Raw genomic sequence first — 17,366 nt, 5'->3', positions numbered from 1 at the left:
TATCTAGAGGCATTCTTGAGATTGTATGAGATGAAAATAATAATTAGTTGGGAGTGGCCAGTCTAGGTTCATTTTGCTATATAGCTCAGGTGTCCCCAGGCTGTGGACAGGTACCAGTCCATGACCTGTCAGGACAGCCTGCACAGCAGGTGGTGAGCGGCATGCAAGCAAGAATCACCGCCTGAGCTCTGCCTCCTGTCAGATCAGCAGTGGCATTAGATTCTCATAGGAGCTCGAACCCTTATTGTGAACTACGCATGCAAGGATCTAGTTTGCGCACTCCTACTGAGAATCTAATGTCTGATGATACGAGGTGGAACAGTTTCATCCCACAGCCATCTCACCCGCATCGTCCATACAAAAATTGTTTTCCATGAAAGTGGTCCTTGGTGCCGGAAAGGTTGGGGACCGCTGATACAGCTAAACAGGCGTAAGTGTAAAATTATACTTTCTCCTCCTCAAGTTCTCTGTTTTCATTGTCCACGTTATACCAATTCTTTTTAAAGCATTCCATGTTCCTGTTCCTTGGTGTGGTCATGTTACCGCTTGTTTATCAAATTTTACAAGTTGCTGCTTACGTATTTGCTAACCACTTCATTGTCTTGTTGAGGATGCCTTGCTTCCCTTTGAAATACTCTGCCAAAGATCTGCCTCCAGCTGCTAGGATCCTGTAATTGGTTTCTTTCTGATGGCTCCATCCTAAGGCCCTGCTCTGGCCTAACTACTTTGGGCTTTGTGTAATCAATCTTAAGTTCTTGGCGGTTTTTCTTTTAGATTTTTTTTTTCTGTATAAAATCTCTATCGGGCGATGCATGGTGGCTCATGCCTGTAATCCCAGCACTCTGGGAGGCTGAGGTGGGTGGATTGCTTGAGGCCAGGAGTTCAAGACCAGCTGGGCCAACATGGCAAAACCCCGTCTCTACTAAAAATACAAAAATCAGTGGGGCCTGGTGGCGTGCATCTGTACTCCCAGCTACTGAGGAGGCTGAGGCAGGAGAATCACTTGAACCTAGGAGGCAGCGGTTGCAGTGAGCTGAGATGGTGCCACTGCACTCCAGGATGGGTGAAAAAGTGTCTCAAAAAAATTAAAATTTAAATTAAAAAATATATAATCTCTGTCTTCTAGATTTTATAATGAGGACTGTACTTTTTCCTTTTGGGTAGCATGGCTTGAGCGATCTTGTCAGGCATACCTAGCTTCAGATTCTTTTCTGCTAACAGATTTTCTCTGAGACCCTGGAGACATTTTCTGACTTTTCTGAGACTCATTTATTCAAATGTTTATGTGACAGGCATTGTGCTGGGCCCTGGAGATACAGTGATCAATGGTATCCTATAAGGTTGTTTTGGTATCTGTCAAGTCGCTGCCACCATTGACACATTGTACGGACTCAGTCAATGGTAGCTGTGTCCGGTACCATCATTTGGAAAGAGCACTATCAGATTTTGGATTCAAATTGAATGCAGCCAAGCACTGCCTTTTGGTAAAAAGTGGACACAGTAACGCTAGCAGGAGGCAGTGTGAGGGTGGGAGATGTGTTTTCAGAAGAACGAAACTCTAGCATCATCACACAAGGGATCCTAATGTGGCATTTGAGCTACTGGAAAAAATGTGCTTGCTTAAATATAATTTGGTAACTAATATTCATCTGATCACCTATCACATTTTTGAGCACCCATTTTGAGCAAGGTTCTTAGGCTTTTCTATGTATAACAGCCAGCTGGAGGCCCAGTAAGTTTAAAATTTTTCTAGGTCACTCAACTAGAAAAGGTTAAAGCTGGGACTAGAACTCAGATCTCCTAATTCGTGAGTGAAAACGATTCTCTGTATTTATGTTTCCACACATCATTCAGTTCTTGACTCAAATATCATCTCAGAGAGTCCTAATCTTTCTATCTCCTGACATTATAAATGTTGAGTTTAGGGTTTTGTTTTGTTTTTTTTTTCATTGTTTCCCAAACTAGAATGCAGACTTGATGAGGCCAGGGATTAAGTCCTTTCTGTTCACAGAATTCTGGAACAGTGTTTGGCACAGTAACTGCTAGATGCATGAATGACAATTCTGCACAACCCGCCAGCCATGGAGCCTGTACCAGCAGTGGCTGCACTTAACCTTGCAGAATCTGGTCTTAGTACTTCAGCATGGCTCACAAGGCTGAGGCAGCCTGGCCCCAACTTGTCTTTTCAGCTTCATGCATTCATAGTCATGAACCTTGGCTCTAGCCACCTAAGACCATTTGTTATTCCCTGCATGGATGTCTGCCTGAAATGCTTGCTGCTAAGGCTAGATAAACCTCATCTGTTAAGGACCAGCTCACATGTCATAACTTTCTAATCCCAAGCCGAATTAATTGCTCTATATGTGTCCCCAAAGAAATTACCCATACATTCATCATAGTATTTATCACATTCATTCATTTGTTCCACAAATACTAGCTGATGCCTACCATGTAGGAGGCACAATATTCCTTGTTTAAAAAGGCCTCTATCTCTCCCTCGGATAAGACTAAGATCTCTTTGAGCACAGTAATCAAATCATTTCTGTTCACTTACCCCCCAGATGCCTGCCCAGGGTTTGACTCTTCTGCCTCACCAACTGTTTTATTTACTCATCGAGATTCAGTGTAAACATGGTCTTCTCTAAAAAAGGCTTCTGTTGCTTCTCTGGATCGCTGCTAGTCCCCATAGACTTCTAAAATATTACCTGTCTATAGTTTGGTGTTGGGTTACATTTTTTGTTGTCCACACCAGACTGCACATTCTCAGGGCAGAGAAACCATATTGTACTTCTGAATCTATAGCACCCAGCAGGGGGATTGGCACAGAAAGTGTCCAGTGAGGCCGGGCATGGGGGCTCACACCTATAGTCTCAGCACTTTGGGAGGCCGAGACAGGCGATTGCCTGAGATCAGGGGTTCGAGACCAACCTGGCCAACATGGTGAAACCCCATTTCTACAAAAAATACAAAAATTAGCCGGGCGTGGTGGTGGGCACCTGTAATCCCAGCTACTTGGGAGACTGAGACAAGAGAATCACTTGAACCCGGGAGGCAGAGGTTGCAGTGAGCTGAGACTGTGCCATTTCACTCTAGCCTGGGCAAGAAGAGCGAAACTGTCTCAACAAAAGAAAAAAGAAAGTGTTAAGTGAATGGGTGCTGATTGACTGGTGGTGATTTCAGGGTCTTAGTTCTAAATTTCTCTGTGGAGAGAGACCAAATCTAACTGGGTGGATTAGCTTGATACCTAGTCACTTTAGCCACCTTAAGATGCACTGCCAAGATGCTTGCTTTCTGAAGGTGAAGAGTCTAAATCAACGCTGTTCCTGTTCTGCTGGTAGCACTTAGGGTAAAACAGCTTAAATAGTATTACTGAAGGCAGTCTCCTTTCATCTATGTATTAACGTGGCAATGTTTATCACCTCCTTAGCCAAGCAAAGCTTTTATCAGGCTCAGCTAACAGCTTGCATTAGCCTCTTTCAGGAACTTGCCACATTGCCTGTAAACTGACGTGCTGCAGAGTCAGCCCCACCAATTTTCCAAAACGGTGGGACTCTTTTTGATGATTTCAAAATAGATAGTTTAGTTAGCCCCAGGCCAGATAAATTCACTAAGTTGTCTGTTTGGCAGTGGAGGGGAGAGTCATCAGCAAAGTAGGCTGACCCTTCTGTGGGCAGAATGAATATTTTGCTAATGTGTAGAAGAATTCCTTTTGTAAGCACCAAAGAACTTTAATAAGGATTGTCTGAGTTTCCTCAGCATTATTCTGTTCCAAGACCCAAAAAGGAAAATAACCTCCCAAAATGGTAAAAACTGCTTGTATATTTAGAATTCTCTGATCAAAGGCCTAATGAAAAGATTCTATAGTGTTTGCATCATTGTAAGTTAAATCTTCATCTACCACCCAACTGATACCTGCCTTTCTGTGTGTGAAGTTAGAAATGGCTGTTCTTTAATAAATGCTTTCGATCTGAAAGTGAGAAAGTGATTTATGAAACACCCAGGTGAGGGGAGACTACAAGTCCCTTTGCCTTTTAGTTTTCAAGCAATACCGGTTACAGTAACTGCTCTGATGTAATTATTGCTAACATTTACATTTTTATTAAACTGAAAATGCTAACTGTGAATGCCAGATGTCAGAAGCCTTATTTTACATAATTGTCCAAACACAGACTAGGCGCTGTGAAGGCCCCACAGCTTCACAGCTGGGATAGTTCTATGGGAGGTGTCAAAGGACTGGGTACAACCAGGTCTACATCTTCTGAAACAAACCGAAGGACATTTTCTTAAACCTGAGAGTCTCTGGTCTGAGAAAGTGTCTTGGTTCTGAGAGACTAGCTACACTGGGCAAACCTCCCCTGGCTTCACTTCCTTCTGTCTTTACTCTCAATCACATTTGAGGATACATATCAATATATATGAAACGTATATCAATATATAAATTTAGCATTACTGATGTCTTTAAGATGTGTTCCATTATAATCTGTATAATTTTTTGAGAAGGGAATTGTCTACTTATGAAGAAAAAAGAGACAAAGCTCATTGGGCACTAATGAATATAAGTGAGCTTTTACAGTTTCAAAAGTCTGTTATGCAAAGCATTAGTGAATCTTGGGAAAAGACAAACGATGTATATTAAATGTTTATGTGCCACACACCTAATTGTTAAAATTTCTCATCTATGCCCCACAAAAACTAAGAGGGTCAAGTGTGGTGGCTCATGCCTGTAATCTCAGGACTTTGGGAGGCTGAGGCGGGCAGATCACTTGAGGTCAGGAGTTCAAGACCAGCCTGACCAAAATGGTGAAACCCTGACTCTACTAAAAATACAAAAATTTGCTGGGCGTGGTGGCAGGTGACTGTAGGTGGAGGTTGCAGTGAGCCAAGATCATGCATTCCAGCCTGGGTGACAGAATGAGACTCAGTGTCAAAAAAAAAAAAAAAAGAAAAAAAAAAAAATACTGAGAGGCAAGCACTGTTATCCCCTATTTGCATTTGAGGCTAAGAGAGGTTAAGGAACTTATCCAAGGTCAACATCTAGTAAACAGCAGGACCAAGATTTTAACTCAGAGCTACTCTAACTCCAAAGTTCCATCGCTGTCTCTCCACTCTTTGTTTCTTTGGAAAAAGTTAAGACTTTTTCTGTGAACCCCACATCTCTCTGAGTCTGTGGCACTTTTAAAGAACCCACTCATCAGAGAGATGCAATAACCTCTAGTAGATAACGATTTCTAGAAAACTGACTAGTAAATAAGAGTAGTTCAGAGTCCCAGAAAAGCTGTCTTGTGAACACTCAGGAAATTATCACAGAATTTATTTTAATTTTCAGAATTAAAAAATAACTATTAGACTGGGCGTGGTGGCTCACGCCTGTAATCTCACCACTTTAGGAGGCTGAGGTGGGCGGATCACCTGAGGTTAGGAGTTTGAGACCAGCCTGACCAATATGGAAAAACCCCGTCTCTACTAAAAATACAAAAAATTAGCCAGGCATGGTGGCACATGCCTGTAATCCCAGCTACTCCGGAGGCTGAGGCAGGAGAATCGCTTGAACCCGGGAGGCAGAGGTTGCGGTGAGCTGAGATCACGCCATTGCACTCCAGCCTGGGCAACAAGAACAAAACTCCATCTCAAATAAATAAATAAATAAAATAACTATTAAAGTCAACATTGTAGGAGGCTGGGAGTTTTCATATGTGAGGAAGGAATGAAGATGAGGGGGAGAGGCAGAATTCCAGTCATTTCATTACCCTCCAAAGCTCTAACCGCAGGGATGAGTCCTCTGAGGACTAGGCCATCTGCAAGTTCTTAGTGGTGCATGAGGTAAGAGTGTCTCTTTTTTAGTGTTCATGTCTTAGTTGAATCACCTTTGCACGGTACCTGCAATGAGCCAGGCCCTGTGCAGATCATGTTAAGTACACTTTTTCTTCTCTTGAAATCAGTCCAGGGAAGGAAAGCAACATGCCTGAGGTTACACTTACTACACAAATCTCCCAGTTGCCTTTGGAGTAGCAGTGCTACCTCCAAAGGGCAAGTACCGTCTTGCAGGAACTACTAAACAGCCTTCCAATTGATCTTCCTGCTTCAGAACGCTTGTGCCTTTCTGTTGTGCACATACCAGCGAGATTATTGAAAACGCAAATCACATTCTAACCACCCCCTGTGTAAAAGCATCCCATGGCTTCTCATCACCCTCTGTAAATCCCAGCCTCCTCAGCAGCTGTGATTACCTGTCTCCCTCACCTCACCCTCTGTCGCTTCCCCTTGCTCCCCTGGCCCTTGGCACATGGCTTGCTTTCTTTCCTTAAACACACTAAGCTCACTCTACACCCTGGCTCCTGCCCTTGCTGCCCACTCTGTGTGGACTTCCCACAGACCTCTGGATGGTAAGCTCTTTATCACCACCCGGGTCTTAGCTTCTTGGCTAGTCCTTTTGTGATCACATTAGCTAAGTAGCCACCTCCCACTCCTGCCACCACTCCTTTACACTTCCGTCTCACCCTGTATTATTTTCTTTTCAACTTATTAGATTTTTTCTCTTTGTCTCCTGTCACTAGAGTAACAGCACAAGAGAATAAACTTTGCTTTACTCTTTGTTATATTCCCAGAGCTTTGAACAATGCCTAACATGTAGTATGCATTTAATACATACTTGTTCAATGAATAGAGTTAACTTTTCTTTTTTCTTTCTTTTTTTTTTTTTTTTTGAGGTGGAGTCTCACTCTGTTGCCCAGGCTGGAGTGCAGTGGTGCGATCTTGGCTCACTGCAAGCTCCGCCTCCCAGGTTCACGCCATTCTTCTGCCTCAGCCTCCCAAGTAGCTGGGACTACAGGTGCCCACCACCACACTCAGCTAATTTTTATATTTTTAATAGAGATGAGGTTTCACCATGTTGGCCAGGATGCTCTTGATCACCTGACCTCGTGATCCGCCTGCCTCGGCCTCCCAAAGTGCTGGGATTACAGGCATGAGCCACCACGCCAAGCCATAAAGTTAGCTTTTCAACCCAAATCTATCTAAAGACAAAGCCCATGCTTTGACCACGAACATGCTGCAATTTTTTATTGAATTCTTAAGATGGATTTAGTCCTGGGATAGGCATACTGCTGAGTATACGGGAAAACAGCTGCTCCTTCCCTTCCAGATGTTTATAACTTAGCTGTGATGCCAGACTTATGTATTCTTGAGATAACAAATACAGTAAGTGCTGAGAGAAGGGAAATGTATCAGAGGGCACCAGAATGTAGAAGAGAGTGGTCAGTGAAGATCCAGGTGGTCCTTATAGGGCCTCCTAGAGCTGAGAAGCTTGATAGGAGCCTTTTATGGTAGATGCCAGTTAGTGGGAGGGTAAGACTTGTCAGGTCTTGGATGAGACTTAGAGAATCAGTGAGTTTATCCAGGGAGGAGTCGTTAATGACATGTGTTTTAGGGCATTCCAGAGAGGGACGTTTGCTAGATACTTTTTTCTGGAAAGAAAACCTCACTCTTCACATACAAGTATAGTTTTATGAGAAAATAACGCGGGCAAGAGAAGAGGAAAGGAGGAAAGAGAAAGCAAGGCACTGAGGTTTCTTTCTCACTCTGGCCGTGGTTGTGGTAGGGGCAAGATGGATCGAGACTGGCACACAGTGAGTGCTAGATAATTATTGGCCCACTTACTCTTGAAGGTCTCCTCTGTGGGATTTGCCTGGAATTCCACACTGTCTCCAGAAATAAATTGCCAACTGTGGAACTTAGGAGGCTACCTCTTTAGGACCAGCAGTAAGGCAAAGCTGCTGTGCAGCATACTCTGCCTAAGTGATTGGACTGCACAGACCGTTGGCCATTGGAAGAGACTGCAGAGTTTCTCAGAGGGCCACAGCTGACCATCATGAGGATTGCTCCTATCATGGCTCCCAGTAAAGGATAGAGCAAGGAGACCCCTGAGAACTAAGTTGTCAGCCAGTGAAGATGACTTACTATGCTCAGAATTAACATTCATCCATCCACCCCCGACCCCCGCCACACCTTCCATCCATTCAAGAAGCAAATACTCTATGCCAAGAGTCTTGCAAACTATAATAGGAGCTATCATAAGGGTTAGTTTCCTTTCCTTGAGGAACTCATGGTCTACTCATAAAGAAAACCATATGCTGTTAGTTTCTTAACTCTACCCATGTTTCCAGGGCAGAGTTGAATAAAAGATTTATCACATACCCAGGCTTGGCCACAAAACCACACCACAACAAACCAAAACACTCCATGAAGGGAAAGACTAATGAACCTTCCCACCCCCCACCCCTCAAGCCCTTTTCAGAAAGGTGATAATGAAAGATTTGGTCTCCACTGAGTCACAACAGGATTTGCATTTTAAAGTTTGACAGATCTTTATAGACCTTTTGATCTCTTTTCAGCTCTCTACCTACCCACCCCAGCCTTGCTGCCTCCTCCCAAACCCCCATCAATTCTCTACCCTGTACAAGCTATAAGCTTCAGAAATGATGGTCCCAGGTCCAGAGGCCTCTAGGGTATGTGCCCTGGTGTAATGTGCTCCTAGCCATATAGCTCCTATTTATTGAATACCAACTATATATCAAGCACTTTTCTTCCTAACCCGCACAATCACCCTGCAAGATTCATATTATTTACCTTTTTTTAAGTGAGGAAGAAAATGAGGCTTGGAGGTTAAATAACCTGCTCCAAATCACTAATAAAAAGTAGGAGCGACAGAACTAAAACCTAGGTCTGTGCACCGCCAAACCTATAACCTTTTCGTTAAGCCACACTGACTCCAATAGACAATACTGGTTATTGTAGGCTATTGTAACTAAGATCCTTCTTGGAAAAGGTAATCCTGCATTCCAGTTTTCTTGCAGGTGTTATTCTGGAAATAGCCCAATAAATGTCACAATTTGATTTACTCCAGGACAAACTTGCAGCTGTCTTTTCTTTTAGAGCTCTTCTTGAGCTCTTTTTCCTCTCTTTCTACTCGTCTTTCACACAGACCACTGCAGCCCGACAGCTGCATGTCTTGGTTTGGGACCGTTATCTGCAGCCTCCTGGGCTCTGTGGAACGGAGTCTGTCCAACCCAGAGAAAGCCTATTGGAAACAAACTCAGAGTCTCAGATACTTATATTTTTGCAGCTAGAGGGAACCCAGAGAGCCATCTAAAAAACTGAGTTTCAGAGAATGACTATTGCAAAATAACTGGTATCAGATTTACTAAAATACTACAGCTTTGCTATGTTAAAGTAAAAGAAGGAAATGAGTCACATTAACGAATATTTCAATGTGCCTGGTGCTTTATCTCATTTAATCTTCACTACAACCCAGTGAGGCAAAATTACTATCCTTGTGCTCCAGATGAGCCCTGACTCAGAGAAATAACTGACTCTACAGTGATAGCTGGCAAGACCAGGACCTCAGGTAACCGCAGAGAGCACAGACCCTTTCCCACACCGTACGGTGGGCGTGAAAAGGCACACAACCAATATGCTGGCTGGTGACTGACTGGCCTATGAAATTTGCTCCTGCGCTGAAGAGCAAATCATTTTGCACTCTTAATGAGGCCATGTCTGTAACCTACATTTGTCTGGCATTCACAACAACCTGAGTCATACTTTGACCAAGAGGGCCCCTGAAAAACGGGGGCTGCAGCCTCTGACTACAGTCTCTCCTAAAACATTCTGAGTGTGTGTTACCAGTTAGAAAATTCTGCAAGTTCCTTTCCTCCTTGGAAAGTCCATCCCCCATCCTCAAAGAGGGGGCCTTAGAAGTGCCAAATTGGGAGCCATAAGAAAGCTGCTGATGGCTGCTGAGTTGTCCTGTCGAGGTTGAGAGATCAGGTTCAAAGCTCCAGCTGCAGTCTCCCCGCCCCGAATCCCCACCCCGCCTCCTGTCCAGAGAGGGAATGGTCCTTCCCATCCCCCACTATCATTTCTTGTAAAAACTTCTGGATTGTGCTCCGCTGGAGGTCATACAGGGTGCTCAGGGCATCCTTTCTGCTCTCTCCAGATCGACCCCAGCCTCAGAGAGGAAGCTCTTGGGAAAGTTTCTCTCTAGGAAGAATGGCTACAGATGCAGAAATCTCCCCTCCTTAGCACCCAGCAGTGATTTTGGTATGGTTTGGGTTCCTCCTAAGAAAGCTGTTTTCTCCGTGATTCTCTGTCAACCATGCAGCTGGGGTTCCAGCATTCAGAACAACAGCGGTGGGAGGTAATGCTGGGCCTGTGGCTTCAAATCTTACCCAGCAAGCCCTGGCCAATTGTCCTTTATGGTACAACTCACAGTCCATTTCTATTATAGCATTTTTTTTTTTTTTTTTTACAATCTATCCATACGAACCTCATTCTTCTCAGAAAGGATATATACCCACATATAACTATCATGAGACCAGACTGTTCCCGAATGGCATTTGAGTTGTGCCTTGGGGGACACCTTCACCTCCTACCTAAGGAAACTTTTCTGCATCCTGACGTTCCCCATTCTGGAGCATATAGTTTACCTGCTAACGACAGTGTTACTAAAGATCCCTACCTGGCATAATTTTGTTAGCATACCAGTTGGGGAGCAAGTACTCCTATTAGGAAGCACTCATCTTCATTATTAATCCCTTCTGTAGCTCAGCCCTTTTAGATCTAGATCTCTACATCTTCCTGTATCTATAGATCCTATATCTATAGAACTATATATCCTAGATCTATAGATCTAGACCTATATCTCTAGATCTTCTTACCAGTAAAATTTACGTGGGCACATACACCATTTTTGTTGCATGGCTGAAGCTTATTCCTGACCTCTCTCATGCTGACTTCTGTTCTAGACAGTGAGCTCCCTGGCACAGGGACCTTGTCTGGTTCCCTGTGTGCCTCCAGCACATAATGGGGTTTCTGCTTCCGTGAAGAAGCTAGGTACCCTCTGCTGTAGTAAAAATGGCACTGAGTGATTGCACAACTCAAATTGAGCTCCAAGGCTGCACTCAGGGCAGAAATGAGAGAGGGTAGGACGATGAGTTTGACCAGCATCAAAAAGGGAAACACGTTGGGAAGGAACAGCCTGTACTGGATCAGGTGCCAGGTAAGTAATCCCGGGGATTATAAACCTTTAAAGCAACTGCTCTCAAATTTCACCTTCCTAGAACTCATCTAAAGAGTCTGTTATAAAAACAAAATTACTGGGTTCCACCCCCTTGGATTCGGATTCAGTGGTCTTTGGACCACACTTACAGAAACTCTGCTGTAGTTGGGAAAGAGATGTAGAGGGCTGCAGAAGAAAAGGAGAGAAGAAAATAATGGTGTTTTTGAGTATAGACTCACCACACGCGGTCAGGATAACAAACTCTCTCCCCGTCTGTCCCCCTCTCTGTCATTCTTTCTTCCTCCTTTTAATACTGTAGTTATAACAAGCTTTTGAAAGTATAAAAAGCTTTTGATCACTGTCCAGAGTGATCAAATATTAGCCTGTGGCAAATTTTTTATTTATTTATTTTTTCGGTGGAATTAGTACTCCTGGCAGGCCTGTCACTTTGTATGCAGGAAGGGCCATTTGACAAGTAACTTAGGTGGTAACTGAGGAAAATACAAGCCTACAAAGTCCTCCTTGTTCTGCCTCCACAGGGGAAATGGCTGACCAACCTGGGAGCCCACGGCATGAGCTGTTTTTCCCCAAGCTCTGCATTTCAGGTGCTTCCTGCTCAGTGCTTCTGCTCAAAGAACATACAAGGACAGGAGGTACCATGGCTACCTGTAGCTATGGATTATGGAAAGCCCACTGAGGCTGGTCTTTCAAGGCCCAAAGATGACCATTTGTACCCAGCATTTCCAAACACAGTGTCCCAGACTGGGATCAAATGAGCTATAAGACAATTGCTTGAAGAACTCTGGACAAGGACGTCTGGGCCTCACCCCAATGACTCTTGGCCCATGAGATCTGAGACAGACTCAGGAATCTATACTAGGTAATAATGATGGGCAATTGGATTTGGAAACCAAATCCAATTGGAGGACAATAGCATCAGAGAATCTGTTTGGGTCCTCCAGCCGGCTGGGGTCAAAATCCCCACCCTACATCTGGCTAAAAGGCCTCCAGGCCTTTTTCTTACAATTCTATATGTCAAAACCCAATTCTGATGCCATTTTTTCCAGGAAGTTTTTTGGGGTCTCCCAAGTAAAATAATGTCTCCCTTCTTTCTCCTCCCACAGCATATTTTCAGTATCTTTATAATACTTTATAGCAGCACCCCACTCCTCATATAACATTTATCCACCACCTTTGTGCAATGTAGACATAATGCCAACCATATATCTTTACTTTTCTGTTAGCCACACTTTAAAAAAATAAAAATAAACGGGTGAAATTAATTTCATAGTATATTTGATTTAACACATTTCAAAATGTTATTTCAACATACAATCAATACAAAAATCATGAGTGAGATATTTTATGTTTTTGTTTCTTTGTTTTGTTGTCTTCCTTTTTCTTTTGAAATTTTTCTTTTTCTTTTTCTTTTTTTTTTTTTTTTTGAGATGGAGTCTCACTCTGTCACCCAGGCTGAAGTGCAGTGGTGCGATCTCAGCTCACTGCAAGCTCCGCCTCCCTGGTTCAGGCCATTCTCCTGCCTCAGGCTCCTGAGTAGCTGGAACTACAGGTGCCTGCCACTACGCCTGACTAATTTTTTTTTAATTTTGTATTTTTAGTAGACACGGGGTTTCACTGTGTTAGCCAGGATGGTCTTGTTCTCCTGACCTCGTGATCCACCCTCCTCAGCCTCCCAAAGTGCTGGGATTACAGGCGTGAGCCACCGTGCCTGGCCACAAATTTTTTTCTTTTTATGTAGTTTTAAAATCTTTTTTATGATATTTTACATTTTTTATTTCTACTATTTGAAATCTAGTGTGTATTATACACTTGCATCACATCTCAGCCTTGAGACTTCATTCCACATGTTAAATCACCACACGTGGCCAGTGGATGCCATGTGGGAGAGCACAGTACTGGCTTCTGAGGTCACGTGTGCTGGGTATTTTGTCTCTGGGTGCTCAGACTGAGCACAGTCCCTTCCAAAGAGTTTCCATTGGTGTTTTTGTTTGGCTAGCTATTTTAAAGCTCAGGATCTTAGGAGATAAGAGTAGGGAAGAGATACATCAGTCTTAAGGAGGGTGAAGCTGGCTGGGCATGGTGGCTCATGCCTGTAATCCCAGCACTTTGGGAGGCTGAGGAGGGTCGATCACCTGAGGTCAGGAGCTTAAGACCAGCCTGGCCAACGTGGTGAAACCCTGTCTCTACTAAAAATACAAAAATTAACTGGGTAGTGGTGGCACGTGTCTGTAGTCCCAACTACTCAGGAGGCTGAGACACGAGAACTGCTTGAACCTGGGAGACAGAGCTTGCAGTGAGTCGAGACCATGCCACTGCACTACAGCCTGGGTAACAGAGCGAGACTCTGTCTCAAAATAATAATGGAGGGCGAAGCCATCCAGAGCAGGCTTCCTATGAGAGGAGTTGAGTGGGAAAGAAGTGCAGCACAGGACACTGCGGGGAGTAGAAAATGCCAGTCAGGCCAAAGAGGCAGGTACCTGCTACCTCCTCCATTCTGCATGGCAGGATTGGATGCTGTAGACACAGGTAATGGTGGCTCTGAGCCACATGTTCTGCCTGCTTTGTGCAGGTTGCCTTGAGCCACCTGGAGAACACTGGCTGCCAAAGGATTTGATTAAGATGTAATGTGATCACTTAAATCTCTAAAAAACAGCTGCAGCCAGAATGTATTTTCAGCAAAGATGTCTTCTGAAAACAAGTTGCCCCAGTTCACACTCTGGCCAAGGCTTCCCAAGAGAGTTCATGGATTGACTTACCTCATCATTCAACCACAATTGGTTCAATTAGGAAAAAGGATAATCACTTTCGCCAATACAGAATGGCCTCCAAGGTAGTACCCACAGATGTAAGGTTCCCTGAGGTGGCTTTTCGGGAAACAGACATCTCCTGAGAAAACCTGAGTTTCAGCCTTGTTTCCTAGATCCTCTGAGGTCAAATAATCAGCATATAGAGCTGCAAGGACTAGAGTTTGGAACTCCCCAAGCTGGTTGTCACCAGCAGTACAATGCTTTCCACCTCAACACCTAAGAAGGACCAAACCCTGGGTTGGACCATATCCATTCCCAGATGAGGCCCCAGGATACGGTGGCAAAAGCCCAGGCTTTAAAGAGGAACACTATTTCCCAAACGCCAGCCCACCAATTTATTTGAAACATTCTTTATGCTAGAACTCTTAACTTGGTTTATGCGAGGCATTGTAGCAACCAGTTAAGGCATTTGGACCACCAGCGTGTGACCTGCAGCAAGTTATCTTACGTCTTTAAGCCTCAGGTTCTTCCACTGTAAAACAGAGGTAGCGTCAGTCCCTACCTCCTCGTGCTGTCCATTGTGCTATGAGATAAAGTACTAATCAAAATGCATGGAAAATACTCCATATAAGTTCATAACTATTTCATAACTATAAGTTCATAACATAAAACAGCATAATTTAAATCAGAAAAGTGAGTTTAAAAGAGTAGAGAAAGAAATATTCTCAAGCAAGTGGGTGCTGAATACACACACACAGAGCCAGTGCTGGGCAGCTGAGGGTGATCAGCAGAAGGGCAGGTCCTCCTTCCTGTCCCTGCTTCTAGTCTAATTGAGGGGACTTTCCCATAGGAGGAAAATCCTGTGTTGGGCTGTGCAGCACCAACTATAAGCACAACAGAGGCCATCAAGACCGCAAAGTGGTGACTGCCGGGAGTCAGAGTAGATCAGAAAAAACAATTAGGATTTGAAAGGCCATGGGATGGCACCACTCACCCTAGGCACAAAACATACACTAGCCGAGGCACCACAGTGGGATGAGCAGCCTGTCTTCCAAGGAGATGGAGAAGGCAAAGTCCAGACTGGAGGAAAGGGAAAGGTGGAGAAGGACCAGGAAGCTTTAGTGACAAGATGAATAACAAACGTATCAGTGAGAAAACAGGCCAAGGAGTCATCAGCAGGCACAGTCCGTACTGTTTTGCATGAGAACGAAATGCTAAGCTCCATGAGGTATGTATTGTAGGGAAGGGAGGAGAGGAGAAGGGAGGGGAGGGGAGTGAGGACATTGTCTCTAATCCCTTTGTCCTTAGCACAGACACTGCTAGTGTTGCCCCGCTCTGCCAGGAATATGCTTCTGGAGAGCCTATCAGAAATGCTCTCACAAATGATTGAAAGGGCCGTGCAGCCCCCACATAGTCTTCATTTTTAAGAATGCCCCGGAAAGGCGAGTTAAGACACTTTCCGTGTCTCTGCTTGGCTTTCTTTCTTGTACTCACCAAGCCTAGTCTTCCTATAAGAAATCATTAGATTTTATCTTTAGAACATTTTGAGCTATGAGAAGAAAGAACATCGTGTCCATACATACAGACACAGTCATTACTACAGGATTCTGTTTCCTCTGTTCTGTTTGAATCCATCTCCTGGCAACAGCTGTCCAGCTCCCTAAAGCCAGCAGCAGCTGCAATAATGAGCCCACCATTTATCTGAGTGTGTGGATGACAGTCACAGCCCCACGTGCAGCTGTTCTTTAAAGTCCACTGTCTTGTCCCTCCCTTGGGCATAGACAACAAAGAGAGCCATTCATTAAACTCCTCTGTTTCAAGTTTTAGGGAACCCCCTATGCCTTTTACCGGTGGTATGGTCTTTTAATTCTGCCACTTGCTGGTAGTTTTACCATAAGCAAGCACAAAAAAAACTCCCTCTTTGAACTTTGGTTTTCTGAACTCTCCAGAGATAATAACCATTACCCATCTCATGAGGCTGTTGTGATGCTCCAAAGATGTAATCGATGTGATAATCTTTTACAAACTATAAGACAGCATTCTTGTATTATTAATTATTAAGGTCCTTGTTTCTATGTTTAAAGTGAAAAAATTACTAGAAAATATAGGACACTATAGTAAGCTTCTGTGGGCATCCAGATAATTGGTCATGGAGAACTGCAGGAGGCAGAGTGTTTCTGAAGAAGGCAGTTGGCCCTGGCTTAGAGGGAGTGGTAGAATCTGAGAGGTCGAGGGAGAGGGAGGGACAGTTGAGTGAGGGACATAAGCCAGGCAAAGGCCAAGAAAAGAAAATGTGGTCTATGGACAGTGTAGCACTATCCTGGAGTCAGGCAGAGAATGGGCCTGGGGACCAGGAAGACATAAAGTGGGAAGGGTTGGGATATGCCAGACCAGAAATAGTCTTAAATGGCAGGCAGAGAATTTATCAGGAGAGATTTTAGTAGTATGAAAAGTCAAGGAGTTATAAAAGTCTAGAGATCACCTGGTCCTGCTCCCTGTATCTGTGGTTTTATCTCTGTTTAACAATCTCAACAAAGTGGCCATCCCTGGAGGAGCTCTTGGCATCCTGCCACCGGCTCAGTGCTCTTGTATCCTGGGAGGTCTTTGTTCTGTCCAAGTCATCAGTTCTTCACTTCCCTGTATATCAAGAAAAGAGACTATTAAAACCACTGTTGCAGAATTATTACAGTGAGAGAGATCTGACCTAACCAACTCAACTCCATCTTGCTTCTAATCTCCAGGCTGTCCTTGTTCATTCCTGGACATAGGCCAAACTAACTTTGGGAGGAACTTAGTTTATAGTTTAACTTTGAAACAAAGACGATACTAGCCCTTTCCTGAAACAAATCCCTTTCTTGACTGGGGACTAGACTGCCTTTGTAGGACCAACAAGTTAGCCAAAAGATTAGAAATTATGGTTTAGGAGTCATGCAGCTGGAGGCTACAAGATTCTGACCCTCTCCAAATTGCTTCTGGGAATAACACTGCTACTGTAAAACCTAAAATCAGTGCTTGAGATATTTTGTAGACCCTGCACTTGATGGATCAGCTGGCACCACCCAGTTTGCTAAACTGGCTCATCTGATCTGAGGCCCCTACTCAGGAACTGACTGAGTGCAAAAGGACAGCTTTGACTCCCTATGACTTCATCTCCCACCTGACCAATCAGCACTCCTCACTCACTGGTCCCTACCCACCAAATTATCCTTAACAGCTCTGATCCCTGAATTCTGAGGAGACTGATTTGAGTGATGATAAAACTCTGGCTTCCCGTACTGCTGGCTCTGCATGCATTACTCTTTCTCTATTGCAATTCTCCTGTCTTGATAAATCGGCTCTGTCTAGGCTGTGGGCAAGGTGAACCCTTGGGTGGTTACACTACCAGGCCCCAGTTCTGACTTTACCAAGTCGGAATTTCCAAGAGAGGAGTCTAGGTATCCTCTTTTTTTTTTTTTTGAGACGGAATTTCCTTCTGTTGCCCAGGCTGGAGTGCAATGGCGAGATGTCGGCTCACTGCAACCTCTGCCTCCCTGGTTCAAGCGCTT

The sequence above is a fragment of the Mandrillus leucophaeus genome, unplaced genomic scaffold (assembly GCF_000951045.1).
Source record: "Mandrillus leucophaeus isolate KB7577 unplaced genomic scaffold, Mleu.le_1.0 Scaffold122, whole genome shotgun sequence".
Lineage (NCBI taxonomy): Eukaryota > Metazoa > Chordata > Mammalia > Primates > Cercopithecidae > Mandrillus > Mandrillus leucophaeus.
The sequence above is the reverse complement of the archived record's forward strand: the minus strand, read 5'-3'. Positions refer to the sequence as shown.